Genomic DNA, 16,760 nt, shown 5'->3' with positions numbered 1-16,760 from the left:
GAAGAAGTTAGATTTGACCTCTGAAGTCCTTCCGTCTGTGATTCTGTGAGTGTGTAGAATTCAGAGATATGCTAGTTTAAGCTAAGTTAATACTGGAATATGTTTAGAGATGAAAGACACCTTAAAAGTCCCTTTTATTGTTCAATTGTATCTTACCCTTTCTGACCCCATTTGGGGTTTTCTTGGCAAAGTTATTGGAGTGATTTGCTGTTTTTATTCTCCGGCTTATTTTCAGGTGAGGAAATTGAGGCATACAGGATAAAGTCCTTTGTGCAGAGTCACATAACTAGTAAGGATCCCAGGGTAGATTTAATCCCAGGAAGTCTTCTGACTGCAGGCTCAGTACTATATACACTGGGCCACCGAACTGTTCCAAAGACGGTATGATGAGTCCTATTCTGAAACCATGTAGGGGATTCTATACTCCTGTAGCACCCGCCACGGTTTGGAATGGCATCTAGTATATGATAGCCTAATCCCCATCATTTTACAACTGAAGAAACTGAGAACCAGAGAGCTGCTTCTCCCAAGAGCCCTAAAAATTATAAGAGACCAAGTCAGAATTTGAACGGAGAGCTTTGGCTCCAAGGTTAATGCATTTTCTACAGTATTATGCATGGAAAGAAGAGATCTCCCCCCAAAGGTCTCTAAAACTTTAGATCCTAATGAAAAAAATTAAACATGGGAGCCACCTTAAGGGGAAGATACTTCTCAGTGACCATGGCCAAAATTTAAAAAAAAAAATTGGCAAAGATTCAATCTCTGACCTCTTTGGAAAAGCTTCCCAGAGGGCTTCTGTGGGATGGTATAAGCAGTTCCCAAGTAGTCGATTTCCCTGCCCTTGGCCACTGGCATCCCTCATGTCTGAGCCGTCACAATTCTGATGAGTCCATTTTTGAGTTTTCCTTCTATACAAATGTGTTTAGCTCACAAGCTATTTCTTTGAAAACCGGATCCAAGATTTTTTTCAGGTCACATGAATATGAGCCAAGTGAACTCTGCCTGTTTAGTTTAATGGGTGTAGTCCAGAGGAGGAGATAGCGAAACAGGAAGGAGGGATTTCCCACTTGAACCATTTGGGGGCATTTTCTTCTAATAGTTTGCCAACAATCTTTTTAGTTTCCCTTTTAGTAATCCCTAAGTCATTTCAACAATCACTTCCAGGACAGCAAGAATTCTTTCACTTCTGAGATGGTTAAAAAAAAATTATGTAATGTAAAATTAGGAAGGAGGGGGCTCCAGTGAAAGAATTTTGAATTTGGAGTCAAAAGACCTGATTTAGGGTCCTGGCTCTGCCATCTTGGGCAAGCTAGTTAACTTCTCCAGATCTCAGTTTCCTCATTTGTAAGGTGAGCAGTTGGATGAGATCATACAATGTCAAATGCAAAACCTGAACTCAGCCTGCAGCCCAGGTGTACCCAAACCATCCAAAACTACATAAAAAATGTAATTGGGAAATATTTGACAAAAGAAAAATACCACAAAACATAGACAAACATATTTTAAAACTAAGTCGATATTCAGCCCGGCAGAGATCCTTGTATACAAGATTAGTGAACTTTATTTCTGCTGGAGTTTGATAACACTGTCCTCAGAGGACCTCTAAGGTTCCTTGCAGTTCCAAATCTGTAATGCTAAGATCCCAGTAAAAATAGGCTTGATTCCATTTTCAAGGGGCACTGATGAGGGTCCCACCCATTCCCAAATACCTCAGACATCTGTTTGCAATTCAGTGAAATTTTTTGAACAGGGGACAAATATTTTTTCATTCTATAATCTTAAAGACAAGGCTTAAATCACAAGTTACATATACTTTAACATATTTAACATGTATGGGACTACCTGCCATCTAGGGGAGTGGGGAGGGGAAAGAAGGGGAAAAGTTGGAACAGAAGTTTTTGCAAGGGTCAATGTTGAAAAATTACCCAGGCATATGTTTTGTCAACAAAAAGCTATAATAAAAAAAGAATCACAAGTTACCCAAATAAGAAGCTTTCTAAAATTGGAGAAAATGCTGGAAGCATTGCATAGAATACTTACTCTGGAGTCATCTGGATTCTGACTTTTCCACTTAACCCCTGGTGACTATGAGCAATTCACTTCCCTCTCTAGCCTTCTGTTTTCTCATCTGGAAAATAAGGAGGTTAGAGAAGATGACCTTTAATATCCTTAATTCTGGGCTCCTGTGAAGCAACTGGTCCATGAAGCTCGGAAATTCTAGGATTCTGTTCTCTGGGTATAATTTGCACTAAAATGTAAATGGCTGCCATTGAATCCTTTTTTGAGAGGAAAGAGAAAAGGAGAGTTAGCAAGGTACCTTGCCCATGATAAGGATAAACATAAGCCCCAAGAAACCCCAAGAAGAAAGTAAAATTTGAGGAAAGGGAGACTGGGAGGTTGTCCCCTTGACCTTGTCCATTGATAATATAACAACATATTGTTTTAATGTTTGCCAAATGCTTTCCTTATAACCACTCAGTGAGTGGTATTAACAGTAGTGCAATTAATATTTTTGTTCTAGTTTTTTAATATAAGGAAACTGAGGTACAGAGGTAAAGGGACTTCCTAGTATCTCACAGCTAATAAACGTTGGAAGGATGATTTGTGGGGTAGCGTGGTTCAGTGGGAAGAATTCTAGAGCTGTAGTCAGAGGATCTGGGTTCAAATTTTGCCTTTGCTCTTTACTGTGTGACCTTGGGCAAATCACTTAATCTTCATGGTCCTCAATTTCCTCAATCTGTCAAATGATTGTGTTAAACTAGGTGGTCTGTTCTTGTTCTAGATGTTATGTCCTGTTTTTTTCAAGTTAAAATGACCAATTGCAGATAAATTATGGACCTGAAAGAATCAATTAACAGACACCTGTTAAGAAAAAGGACCAAGAATATAATTTGACCCTGAAATAAATATTTACCTGTCATCTTGGGCAGTATCTATTTTCTCTGTCTGATGCATGGGAGTAGGGAAGAGGTAAGAGGAGTATATTGTCCTAATTGAAGTAGTTAGTTTCTTTGAGGTTTTCTTGGATGATAATCCTTGTAGAAAGGGAGTAACTAGGTGGCACAGTAGATAGAGGGCCTAGGTCAGTAAGATCTAAGTTCATATCTGACCTCTGACACTTACTAGCTATGTGACCCTGGGTAAGTCACTTTACCTTGTTTACCTCAGTTTCCTTATTTGTAAAATGAGCTGGAGAAGGAAATGGCAAACCAATTCAGGATCTTTGCCAAGAAAACCCCAAATGGTATCATGGAAGGTTGGGCAAGACTGAAATAACTGAATAAGAGTAACTGGGAATAAGGAAAGGCTTGCCATGTGCCTAGTACTGTGCTAAGACAAAAACAAAATTATCTCAGCTTTCAAGAAATTTACTTTTTATTGAGGAAAATAATGACCACAAATAAGTAGATACAAAATAAATACAAGGTAGGGAGACCACTAGGAGCCAGGGGCATCCGGAAAAAAGGCACTTGAGCAATCTTGAAGAAAGAGAGGAATTCTCAGAGCCGTGAGGAGGGAGCAATTTCCAGGCATAGGAGACAGGCAGGTCAAAGCCATGGAGCCGAGATGGAAGATGGAGGATGGTATTCATGGCAAGCAGACCAGCCTGACCGGAGCCAACGATGTAGGAAGGGGAGTAACATATAATATGGCAAGGGTGGAGAGTTTGAGAGCAAAGGGAGAAATTAACACTGTCTGGTACTCTCAACTGATCGCAAAATTAGGCCTGGAAGACCCTTTAGAGACCCTCTCACTAATCCTTGTTTATTCAAGTCTCCATTGCCTATCCTTCTACCCAGATTGCTCTTACTGTTGATACAGGGCTTCTGGGTGGGGAGGAGCAGGCTGCCCAAGGCTCGGGATATTTTTCCCTTCTACTATGAGTGAATAGCAACAATCTATTATGAGTGATTTGCTTTAAAAGGACAACACTGCCAGTTGGAGAATTACTGGGCAGTGCCCAGATTAGCACTCACTGCCTGTGAGAGTCAATTCCTGGAGACTGGGCTACTGGAAAGAATGTTCGCTTTGCCATCAGAAAAGGGAGATTTGAATCCTGCCTCTGCCCACCTATGATATGGGGGCCCTTTCTGGGTTCTCAGTTCAGAAGATGCAAGAGAGCAGGACTTTTAAACTTTTTTATGACCTTTTTGCCTAAGAAATTTTTATGTGATCTCAGATATACAAGTATATATATCAAAGGACCATGACATTAGGAAGTGCCATGACAAGTACGTAAATTGGATTTAAGTGAGGGAAGGCTGTGCAGGGTCACCTGCCTCACTTTCCCCTCCAGAGCCATTTAAGTCCAGTGGCCAGATATAAATCAGGAGACCTGGAGATGGCCCTGGATGACAGGTATATAAAATAGGTATAGAAATCAAAGATTTACTGATAATAAATCATAAAGAAGTTTATTTCAAAACAATTCTTTAGTATACTTACAAGTTTCCATTTATTAAAGAGAAAATCAAATTTGCATACTAATGAGTTGGATCTGCTTATTTATTTTTACATAAAGAATTAAATCTTGGCAGAATATTTGATACCTTCTATGGTTGCCAGATTTTCTGAGACATCCCCCCATTTAGTGACATGACCCCATCTGGGGTTGTGACCCACAGTTTAAGAAGCATTGTACTAGAGGATTCCTAAGGACACATCTAGTTCTAAATCTATGATTCTTATTTTAGGCAAATCATTTCCCTTTTTTCCAAGGTAACATAGGGGGGTTGCTGAAGGGTCACAGAGAGAACAAGCCTCAGAGGTAGAATTTGAAACTGGATCCTCTGACTCTGAGTCAGTGCTCTTTCTTTCTTGTCTTGGAGTCAGGAGACCCTTGGTATGGATTTCATCTGATATTGAGTCATTGAGGCTAGTGAATGAACCTTTTTAAAAACTGGCTTTTTTGACAGTAACATGGGATGGTGTCAATTGATTAACTTAACTCAGGAGCTGTTCTGACTGTGTAAAATTCTCTGATGGACTCAAGGGGGCTTGCGGGTAGGCCTGGGCTCTCTGAAACTATCCTTGTATCTAAGAATAGTGAGGACCTCCTGATTTCCAAAGGCCTGGAAATGTATCACTGTGTGTCTGTCATCCAAATGACCAACTTAGCAAAATTTAGAAAAATACCGCCCTTGGTTAAGTGCAGTGTGGCAAAGTTTCCAGCAGAAGCTGGACATTCACTCAGAGACATTCACTTATGTTAAAAAGAGGCTCAGGATTTTCACTGGGAGAGACAAAATTACAAGATCTTGGAGTTGGATATTAATGGCTATAATGGACAGTTATCAGGAAACTGAGGTTCCCTGGTTCTGCTCTCCAGCTCCCTGAGTCCATATCCTTCCCAATCCTTACCTGACTATTATCAATAACGAGATATACCTTCTCCAAGCTCTCTGGCCACTCTATGGGGTGTCCAGACTTCATCCCTGTTCAAACCAAACATTTTTCCCATCATCCACCATTCACTCCATGGAGTATCTTAGGCTTCATCCCCATTCAAACCAAACATTCACTTCTTTCTTCCTTCTTTCTTCCTCAAATTCTGGGACATAACCCAATTCCTCCAACAATTTCCACCATTTTCTCATTTCTAACTTCCAATGCTTATAGCACAGTACCTGGCACATGATAGGTGCTTCATAAATGTTTATTGAGTTCTAACTTCCATTAGGGGGCAGGATGGATGCTTGGGAAGGGGGCTAGTTATCTTGTACGGTGAGTTTGTAATTTGGGCCAAAGGATCTTCACTGGGTTTTCCATTGATCCCCTATTAGCCTTATCATTTGATTATTCAGTTCAAACAAATGTTATTTCTCCTCTTGGGGAATTAACTTCAACAATTTTCAACCTCATCCTTCTGTACATGGATGAATTTAGGGGCAAGTAATTTAGCATTAGGATTGAATATTGCAGAGCTAGAGGTGAAAGGGCTTTCCAGATTGTATAGACCACCTCCTCCCATTTCCAGATGAGTGTCATTATTTTTACAGATGGGGCAGAAGGTAGTTCTTAGATTTATCCAGAGTATAAAGTGATAAAAGGAGGATTTGAATCCAGATTCTCTGCTTTAAATGCAATTTTGTCTCTGCCTAAATGGATCTTAATTAAGTAGATTATTCTTAAAAGTCGCAGAACAGACATTTTTCATATCATTAGCCACATTTGGAATTACTAATCTCCTTCCATTAGCATACCCTTCTACTTCAAATTAGTAAATGTATATTAAAGGCAGTGGATAGAGGTTAAGTGGACCTGGAGTTAAGAAGACTCATCTTTTTGAGTTCAAATCAGGCCTCAGACACTTATTAGCTCAGATACCTGGGCAAGTCACTTCACCCCGTTCCTCTCAGTTTCCTCATCTGTAAAATGAGCTGGAGAAGGAAATGGCAAACCACTCCAGTATCTTTGCCAAGGAAACACCAAATGGGATCACAAAGAGTCAGAAAGAACTGAAAAAATGACTCAACAACAACAAAAAGTGTATATTAAGCTTCCCTTTCAACAAAAGAAACATACAGAAACCAACAAACAAAAAATTAAACAGGCCTGGTCCTTGACGGCTAGTTAGTACAATGGTTAGAAGACCCAAGTTAAAATTCGGCCTCAGACACAAGCTGTGGATCTTTGAGTAAGTCACTTAATCACTGTTTGCCTCAGTTTTCCTCATCTGTAAAATGAGAAAATCGGCCTCTGAAGACTCTAGAACTATGCTTAGACTTGCTCCAGATTGCAGAGCTAAATGACAGAGGAAGGATTCCAGTCCTCATCTCCTAAGTAGGAGTCCAAGGCTCTTTTCTTGATTCTGGTAGAGTTAGTTATCCCAAAGTGGATACCACCAGCAAAAATCACTGCTCATCCATCTGCAGCAACCATCTGCAGCAATTAGGAAGAAAGCTTGCTATCTAGGTGATCAGAGGCATGTGATTTCCTGTCCCTCATCATAATGTGAGGGAGATAGCCTAAAAAGATCCTGCTTTCATTCTTTTGAATCCCTCCATGGGGAAGAAAGCAAGAAGGGAAATGTCCTATACATGGAGAGTTTATTACTGGAAGGGACCCAAAAGACCAACTTGTCCAACCTACTTTCTTTACTTAAAATTTAAAAAGGAAACTGAGTCCTGGGGAGGAACATGGGCTTTGTCCTCAGCCCCTTGTCTTATCAGTAAAATAGCTCAGGTCTTTGAGACTTTTTGGATGTTCAGTCTTCAATAGAAAAGATTTCCTTAGCCTTGGCCAATATTTGGAGAATATTTCCAGGCCAAGGTCACTTAATAGTTTCCTAAATAATTTGACAGGGAATGCTGCCCCAGGGTTGAGCTATGAACTTTTTGACCTTTGGGGTGATTCAGGCTATCAGGAGATGGACAAGAGTGAGACAGAAACTCTCTCACTTCCTGTCTCCCTCTTTATTCCTTTTTATTTTTCTTCACATGAGATTCAGTAAATCATGAACAGAGAGCATATCTTGAAGCCAGATAGGCCCGGGTTCAAATCCTGATTCTGGCATTCTAGGCCATGAGATACTTGAGAATCACCTAACCTGGTACCATGATAATCATTAATAAGTGTATGTCGACTGACACTGATAACCTCTCTTTGCTCCAAGAAATTCTCTAAAGCTGTTAAGTTGCAGACCTGCCTTTTTGAGGGAGTTTTGCTAAACTAATGAAATCCTTCCCCTCTTCTTCATATACTGGATTCCAGCCATAATAACTTGCTTGCTTTTCTCAAAAATGACATTTTGTTTTCTGTAAAAGACCTTAGATATCTGGCCCAACCCCTGCATTTTCCAGAAAAAAGAAACCGAGTCTCCTTCAGGGTATATAATTCACAGTGAGCTACAGAGCTAAAGGTCAGAGGTAAGACTAGAATCTAAGGCCCTTGAAAGTAGTGATTTTTTCATTTTGTGTAGAGGCAATTATATGTCTAGTGGACCTGGAATCAAGAAGGCCTGAGTTTAAATCTGATTTTGTTATCTTCCCCATTTTTGTGACTCTAGGCAAGTCACAACTTCTGTTTACTTCAGTTTCCTTATGTATAAAATGGTACCTATCTGCCAGGATTGTTCTGAGGATCAAATGAGATAATATTTATAAATAACTTAAAGCAGTTCCAGGCACATAGTAGTATTAAATGCTTATTTTCCCTCCTAGTAGGTATTCAATAAATGTTTGTTTTCATTCTCCCTTTTTTAACCAGATCTGTGATTCTCTTTTGCACTATGTGTGTGTGTATATACAGACATATATATATGTTTCCTCATCATATATATGTTTCCTAAATGGATCTTAATTAAATAGATTAAGTAGATTAGGATTGAATATTGCAGAGCTAGAGGTGAAAGGGCTTTCCAGATTGTATAGACCACCTCCTCCCATTTACAGATGAGTGTCGTTATTTTTACAGATGGGGCAGAAGGAAGTTCTAAGATTTATCCAGAGTATAAAGTGATAAAAGGAGGATTTGAATCCAGATTCTCTGCTTTAAATGCAATTTTGTCTCTGCCTAAATGGATCTTAATTAAGTAGATTATTCTCAACAGTCGCAAAACAGACATTTTTCATATCATTCTGGCACGGGAGGTGCATAATAAATCCTTGTTAACTGACTGATTTCATGAACATAGGAACTCTAGGAATCTAGGGAACTCTAGATGAGAAAACTGAGTCTGCCAATGCAGACTGGCAACTGATATACAATTTATAATCTTAGAGGGTTGCCTGAGGCCCTGAAAACTTAAGTGATTTTTCCATGGTCACACTACTATCCCTTAAACCCCATCATTCTGATATAAAAACCCAGCTCTCTAACCACTATACATGCTGCCTCCCCTAAGACTCGATGAATGATTTTTGAATCTAAATGCCCAGGTGGCCACATTAGGTTGCCAATTCCCTTCCTTTCTCGATGGCAGACTTTTAAAATCTTTAGTTTCCTTCAGTATTCAACTTAAGGGCCAGAGCCAATAGGAAAACTTCTGGTTTTCTCCTAATTGGGACTCTCTCCCTTCTCTAATCTGCATTTATTTATTGATTTATATTTATCTTATTTATGTTTATCTTCCCCTCCCACATAAGATTGCATATTCTTGAGGGCAGGATTGATTTTTACTCATTTTTAGTCTCCCCCATTAAAGAGTTAACAGAAGACATGGAAAGCTCCAGAGAATTCTCTGTCTCCAAAGGTTTCTGCAGCTTTGCTAATTCATGCTGCCCCAGCTAAGTACATCCAACATTTACCATCTCAGCAAGGAGTGACTTTCAGTTGTGGACCTAAACACAGAGTTATTTGAATAGCAGAAATAGAAAAAGACTCAGTGGAGCCTCTGAGATTTAAAATTATTTGAATCACTTCCCTACTGTGAGCACTACCTTGCCCATAGTAGGAACTTAATAAATGCTTGTGGGTCGTATCTTCAACATTAGGCGACATGGCCATCTCTCAAAGGAAGGGAAAAGGGTCTGGGATGTTTGCTTTTGGTACCATGAAAGCTAGCAGGCTCCTGCTTTTGAGGACTGGTGGATTTTTGCCATCTTGTAGCTGGCCAATAGAAGATGCCCAAGCCCTAATTGTCACAGTGTGGATGTGGTTTGTTGACATGTGGTAAGGTACAGTCACTTAAACCTCCCCCTTTTGGGCTAGCATTGGGAGACCACTAATAGTATGATAGCGTGGCTAATTACAATTTGGAGCCTAGCGCTGATGGTTGGAATTGCTGGGAATAATTATTGTTTTGAAAACAGTGATGGAGTCTGACAATATCAATGCTTCAGGGTAAACAGTCTCTCACCATCTGTCTCCCTTTTGGCTTGGCTTTGCTAACTTGATTTTATTGGGCTGGGCACAGTAAGGAAGGGAAGAAAGAGGGAACTGGGTTTGTGGATTGGAATACTCCAGCTTTGTTGGAACACTCCAATGTCAGTCCTCTGACTCCTTCAGGAGAGGCTCACTAGAGAACCAGAGAATTTCCAGTGTGGAAATTCCTTCCACCAAGCAGACCAGCAACTTGTCTTCAAGAGGATCACTTGGGAACATTGAAAGGATAAGTGATCTACCTTTGGGCCCAGTTAGTATGTACCAGAGACAGGACTCTGACCTAGGTATTCCTGATTCTGAGACTGTCTGTCCATCGGGCCAGGATGCTTCTGTGATTTTCCAATAGGCATTAAAATGGAAAAATCACTTTAGATGGCAGGACTTTTTCAAAATCTTTGAGTCATAAGCTTAGTCCTTACATAGCTCTATGCCTTTCTACATATTGAGCTCATACTTCTCCCTGACCTTCTGTCTTGACAGTATGTTTCCATGGACCCAAGTTGGCTTGGGATGCAGCAGGGACTAGTTTTAATGTCATCTTTATTATCTCTCTCTCTCCAGAATAGTTCTTATCACATGCTCCTGTACATAATAAGTGTCTTTGTTGTTGCTGTTCAGTCATTTCAGTTGCATCTGACTCTTTGTGAGCTCATTTGGAATCTTCTTGGCAAAGATAGGAAAGTAAGTCATCATTTCCTTCTCTATTTTGTTTTACATGTGAGGAACCTGAGTCAAATAGGATTAACTTACTTGCCCAAGACCACACAGCTGATTTTTGGTTGGTTTTATGCTTTGTTCTTGAAAAGTTAGAACTGTGTTCCCTTATGTCCAACTACAGCTGATCAGACCAATAAGAGCTCAGGATGCTCTGCCACAGGTCGGACACAAATAGTCCCTATGAACATTTCAGGTGCTTCTCTAACTTGGTGTATCTCACATTTCTTCTAAGCTAACTCAATCCAGTTTTGCTCATACTTTCTCTGCTGAGGGCACGCCATGCTGGGCAGTCCCGAGCCAGTATCTCCCATGCCATGCAATCAATTACATAGTTCTTAAGCGAGACCTTGAGAGCATCTTTATTGCTTTTTTCTGGCCACCACATGAGTGCTTGCTCTGTGTAAGTTCTCCAAAAAAGAGTCTTTTAAGCAAGTGTACATTTGGCATTAGAACAATGTAGCCAGCCCAGTGGAGTTGTGTCTCTGCGGTAGAATCTGAATGCTTGGCAGCTTAATTCAAGAAAGAACCTTAGTGTCCAGTACCTTATTTTGCCAGGTGATCTTCAGAATCTTCCAATGACAATTCAGATGGAAGGGATTGAGCTTCCTGGCAAGGCACTGATAGACTGTTCGTTCAGATGTCACAGGCATATATGCAAGTATCTGAAACTGGATTTGAACTCAGGAAGGTAATCCTGACTCCAGGCCCAACACTATCCACTAAACTACCTAGCTGCCCTTGTAAGGGCCCATTATATGTTTGCTCGATGTAATACATTGCAATACAGCCCTAATACAAGTAGCTTTGTGTAAATCCATCACTTTTGTAAATAATGGCTTAGAGTTTCTCATTAATTTTATTTATTATTTATTATATTTATTATAATCAATCAACAAGCATTTGCAAAAGGTCCCAGAGGTCTTAATTATTAAAGCTTAAAACTTCACTAAGATTCTGAGGATATCATAATAAGCACTTACTACTTGATAGGCACTGTGCTAGGGGCTAGAAATGGTTTCTTCTCCTTCCCAAAAAAAGGACTTTAAGATTTAAGAATCCACAATAACCCTAGGAGGAAAATGATAAAAGTATCATCATTATCATCATCATCATCATCATTTCCTTTTAAAGGAACTGAAACTCAAAGATTAAACAATTTCTCCAAGGTTACACAGCTAGTAAGCATCATAGGTAGGATTCCAAACCTAGGCCTCCTGACTTACACCCAACTTCCTTTTCCCTTGTGGTCTTCAGAAATGCAGCCCAGGCTGCTGCATTTTTTTTTTGAGGCAATCAGGGTTAAGTGACTTGCCGGGGATCACACAACTAGGAAATATCTGAGGCCACATTTGAACTCAGGTCCACCTGACTCCAAGGCCAATGCTCTATCCACCGTATCACTTACTTCCCCTCCAAGCTGCATTTCTAAACTTTAGAGCCTAAGGTTGGAGTCTTAAGAAAAAAAAAATAGTATATAAAGAAAGTGGGAGTTTTTCACCTGAGGTCCATGAAATTATCATTGGGTTTTTGAGCTTTTTGTTTTTACATATGCTGATAAATGTATTTCCTTGTAATGCACAGATAATTTGCTTACCAGATTTGCAGGTGAGACTAAATTATGTAGATAGATAACGTGCCATGAGATAGAGGCAAGATCTAAAAAGATTTCAGAAGACCAAAATGCAGAGCCAGATCTTTAAATAAAATGAAGTTTTAAGGACTAAATGTAAAATTATATAAGTTTAAATCAACTCTATAAAAGAAATCAACTTTACAAATACATAATGAAGGCTGTGTGACTAGAGTTTTATTTGGGGAAAAGCTATAATAATGATGTGATCATATTTATGGAGTGGCTAGATAGCTACTGAGGAGCTTTGGGCCTGGAGTCAAGAAGACTCATCTTTGTGAGTTCAAATCTGACCTCAGACATGTACTAGCTGTGAAACCCTATGTTAAGTCACAAAACACTGTTTGCCTCAGTTTCCTCATGTGTAAAATGTCCTGGAGAAGGAAATAGCAAAACACTTTAGTATCTTTGCCAAGAAAACCCCAAATGGGGTCAAGAAGCATTGGACATGACTGAAAAAATGACTCAACAGCAACAAAAATCACATGCATATAGGGATTTAAGCTTTGCAAAGTATTTTAGAAATATCATCTCATTTGTTCCTCCTCATAACAACCCTAAAAGGCAGATATCATTATGCTCATTTTACACATGAGAAAACTGAGCCTGAGAGACATTAAGTGACTTGCCCAGACTCAAGTGTCTTTAGGTAGAATTTGAATTCTGATCATGGTGATTTCAAGTCTAGCATTTTTACTTACCATCCCTGGATAGTTGGGGTGTGCTGGAAGCTCAGTGTGAGTCAATGCGGTGGTAAAGCAGTTCAAAATAAGCCAGGAAAAAAAGCTGATGCGATTATAGGCTGCAATGAGAGGCTTGGGGAAGAGAGGTCAGAGTCCCCTGTAACTGTGGGTTCTAATATACTGCCTCAATAAAAGGGAAAATAACGTGAAATCTGGTGTCAAGTAAAGTGGCACAGATATAAAGGACTTTAAACAGACTGGGTTATATTTTGTCTTAGAGGTAATAGGGAGCCACATCAGCTTCTTGAGTAGCAAAGTGGTATTTCCTTTTTGACCATGTCTTTCTATCCATCTTACTTGGTCTTTATAGATATAGATTAAACCCCTATGTGATCTAAGGCTGATCTAAAATGAGATCGTGTCCTGTATAAAGACATTTTCATAAAATTATCAATGACAACTGGAATAGTCTTCTTGATGTTCCATCTGTGCCCTGCCAGAGCACATCTGGCACATCACCTCAGTCCAAGGAGTGTTAACAAAGAGGGCATCCAAGATAGCAAGTCAAATAGCCAAGGTCATATGAAGGAAGATTGAGGACTAAGGAGAAGTAGTGTGATGTCCTGGAAAGAGCATTGAATTCGAATCTCAACTTTCATTCACATTTTTGTTTAGTCTTAGACAAATCATTTTCCCATCCTGGCCTTTAATTTCCTCATTTGAAAGATGAGAAGTTTGAATTCGATGGGGCAGGAGGTTTTTTCTAGCTCTAAATCTGTGAAGCCATGAAATTGGAGTTGTTCAGATTGAAAAGACAAGAGAAGTAACATGTGTGTGGGAATGTGGGTCTCAGATAGGAACCCAAATGCTGAGCAGCCAAACCCAACATAATTATGAATATTATAATAATCAACAGATAGGTACAAAGAACAAGATTCGTGTACTTGCTATGGACAGTAAACTTTTTTAAGAGTGTTAATTCTGGCAAAGTAGTGACAGTTAATAAGTGGTTGAATTGTTATTCTTGCAATAAAAGGAATTGTGATTCTTATAATATTGTTGCGAATAATTATTATTACAATAAAGGGTTGTGATTCTTAACAATATTGCCACAAATTGTTGTTTTTACAATGTATTATTGTGCTAACCACAAAGTAACAGAATTGCCCCATATTTTTAAATACTTTATAGATGATTTTATTTGTTTCTTCTTCCCCTGCTCCGCCCTCTCCTTCCTACCTTCAATGCTGTTTGTTCTCCATTATGGCATTCTCTATGGGCAGAAAGAGCAGAGAACTATATGGAGGTAGATTTTAGCTTGGTATAAGGAAGGATTCTAGAGCAATTAAAACTTCTATTTGGGGATTGCTCCAGAGTGTTAAGCTCCCAGTCCCTGCAAGAATTCGTGCAGAGGGTGAACAACCAGATGTTGGGGATGTGGTAGAGAACACTTATTTGTTGGGAAGAGAATTGGATTTTTAAACAACATTTAAAACTCAAGCAAAGGGAAGAAACTGAGGTGCATTAATTGTGCAGGTAATAAGACATTTGGATTTGAAGACAAAGACTAGGGTTCCAATTCTGGCTCTGCTCTCTCTACTTCTGTGACCTTGGACAAGCCCTTTAATCTTTTTAAATCTCAAGTTCCTTCTTCCCTCTCTTCCTTTCTTCCCTCCTTCCTTCCTTTCTTCTCTTCCTTCCTTCCGGTGAGGCCATTGGGCTTAAATGATTTGCCCAGAATCACACGGTTAGTAAGTATTAAGTGTCTGAGGGCAGATTTGAACTCAGCTCCTCCTCATCCCAGGGCCAGTGCTCTATCCTCTGTCATCTAGCTGTTAATCAAGTTTCTTTATCTATAAAATGGGAGGATTGGACTCAAAGGCCTCTTCCAGCTCTACATCTCTGAGCCTAAGAAGAGGTCCTAAGACTATAACCAATCACTGCTTCTGTCACTGATTGGGAGGGAGCAGAATGGAGAAGGCTGCTTTGCATTTTCTACAGAAACAAATTGGCATTTGGTGAATCCAAGCAGATAAGTTAAGGTAATAAGTTAATTTTCCTGGATCCAAGTGCCCTGTGTGAAGATAGGCTGGTGGCCAATTAGTCCTTGACCTACTGACTGATTGGACCTCCTGAATAATAATGCACCAAATCCGGCTGTCTTGCAGCTAAGCTTTGGTGACATCCATTTTGGGTAGAATTCTGCACTGATGAAGCTCCCGCTTTGGATTCTATCCAGTTTAACCAGTTGGCATATATAACTATTGACTTTTACCATGAACAGCTATCTCCTGAGGTAAGTAGAAGGCAAACTATATTGGGAAGTGGGAGCTCTAGTTGAATCTTTTTTTCTAGCCACACCTTGGTTGATCTTGTGGTCTTGAAAACCTAAGTTCAAATCCTTAATTAGCTATGACTCTAGGGAAGTCATTTCCCCCTTCCCCTTTTCAGTATGATTTTTTTTCCTGAGATAATTGAGGTTAAGTGACTTGCCCAGGGTCACACAGCTAGGAAGTGTTAAGTATCTGAGGTCACATTTGAACTCCCGGCCTTCTGGTACTCTATCCACTGTGCCACCTAGCTGTTCCTCCCCCCACACACCTTTTTAATCTTAGTTTCCTCAATAGGGATAAAAATAGTACCTACTCTGTGGGGTTCTCATCAAGATCAAGTGAGATAATATGTGTAAAATGCTTTGCAAACCTTAATTTAAATATTAGCTACTATTATTATTACTATGGTAATGACCATATTATCTCAGAGCCTTGATTTCTTCCCTTTGTCCACTTGATCTAATGATGCCTTCAGAGGTTGCCTTCTGGGGTTATTGTAAGACTCCAATAAAGTGTATTCCATAGTGTGCCATGATGATGATGGCTGTGGCCCTCACTGTACCATTGCTGTTAGCTAGATAACTATCTTGTGCTATTGTTTTGGTTCTGAAATGAGAATCTATTATGTACACCTGTAAAATCAGTGCCCTAAGCGTGAACTTGTCCCAATGGCATTTATCATGTTTTTCTTGGAATTATCAAAGTTTGGAAGTGCTCAGGACCATTATAAAAGCCTTGTGTTTGATTATCAGTAATGTCTTTGAGGTACCTAGATGGTGCGGTGGGTAGGGCACTGGAACTGAAGTCAGGAAGACCTGAGTTCAAATCCGACCTCAGATATTTATTAGTTGTGGGACCCTGGGCAAGTCACTTCACCTTGTTTGTCTTAGTTTCCTCAACTGGAGAATGAACAGGAGAAGGAAATAGCACAGCACTTTAGTTTCTTTGCCAAGAAGACCCCAATTGGGGGCACAAAATATGACATGACTGAACAACAACTTCTTTGCATAAGGAGACATTGTAATGTTGTGGAAAGATCACTGGGCTGGGAGACCTGAGTCCCCAAGCAAGCCCCTTAATCACCACCTTGACTTACTTTGCAAAACTTGGGGTAAATCACATAAGTCCTGATACTTTTTCTGAATCCCCAGTGTTTACTTAGCACAGTGCCTGACACAGTGCTTAATAAATGCTTGTTGACTGGCCTTAAATTTCTTCCTCTATAACAAAGCTTTCTCAGCTATGAATTGCCAACTCCATGTAGAGTCACATAAATGAATGTGGTGCTCATGAAAAATTTGGCAGCAATAAAAGGTATTAAATATTCCTCCAAGATTTCGTTCTTTACGTAAAAATAAACAAACACATCTATCTCATTCGTATGCAAATTTGCTTCTGTCTTTAATAAATGGTAAAATTACATCTACACCAAAGAATTGTTTTAAAATAAATTTGTGGTTTATTATCAGTAAATGTTTGATTTGTGTACCTATTACATATGCCTCTATGCCCATAGTTGCATAAAAATTTCATGGGCAAAAAGGAGTCATTAGTGGAAAAATTTTAAGTCCT

The 16,760-nt window shown here is 39.6% G+C and overlaps 1 protein-coding gene across 4 annotated transcripts in view; it reads left to right on the top strand.

Moving 5' to 3' along the window:
- TMEM51 (transmembrane protein 51) overlaps positions 1-16,760 on the top strand; it is an 88,558-nt gene that overhangs the window by 14,543 nt on the left and 57,255 nt on the right. The gene's annotated exons all lie outside the window — the stretch shown is intronic.

The sequence above is a fragment of the Sarcophilus harrisii genome, chromosome 3 (assembly GCF_902635505.1).
Source record: "Sarcophilus harrisii chromosome 3, mSarHar1.11, whole genome shotgun sequence".
NCBI lineage: Eukaryota > Metazoa > Chordata > Mammalia > Dasyuromorphia > Dasyuridae > Sarcophilus > Sarcophilus harrisii.
The sequence above is the reverse complement of the archived record's forward strand: the minus strand, read 5'-3'. Positions and strand labels throughout refer to the sequence as shown.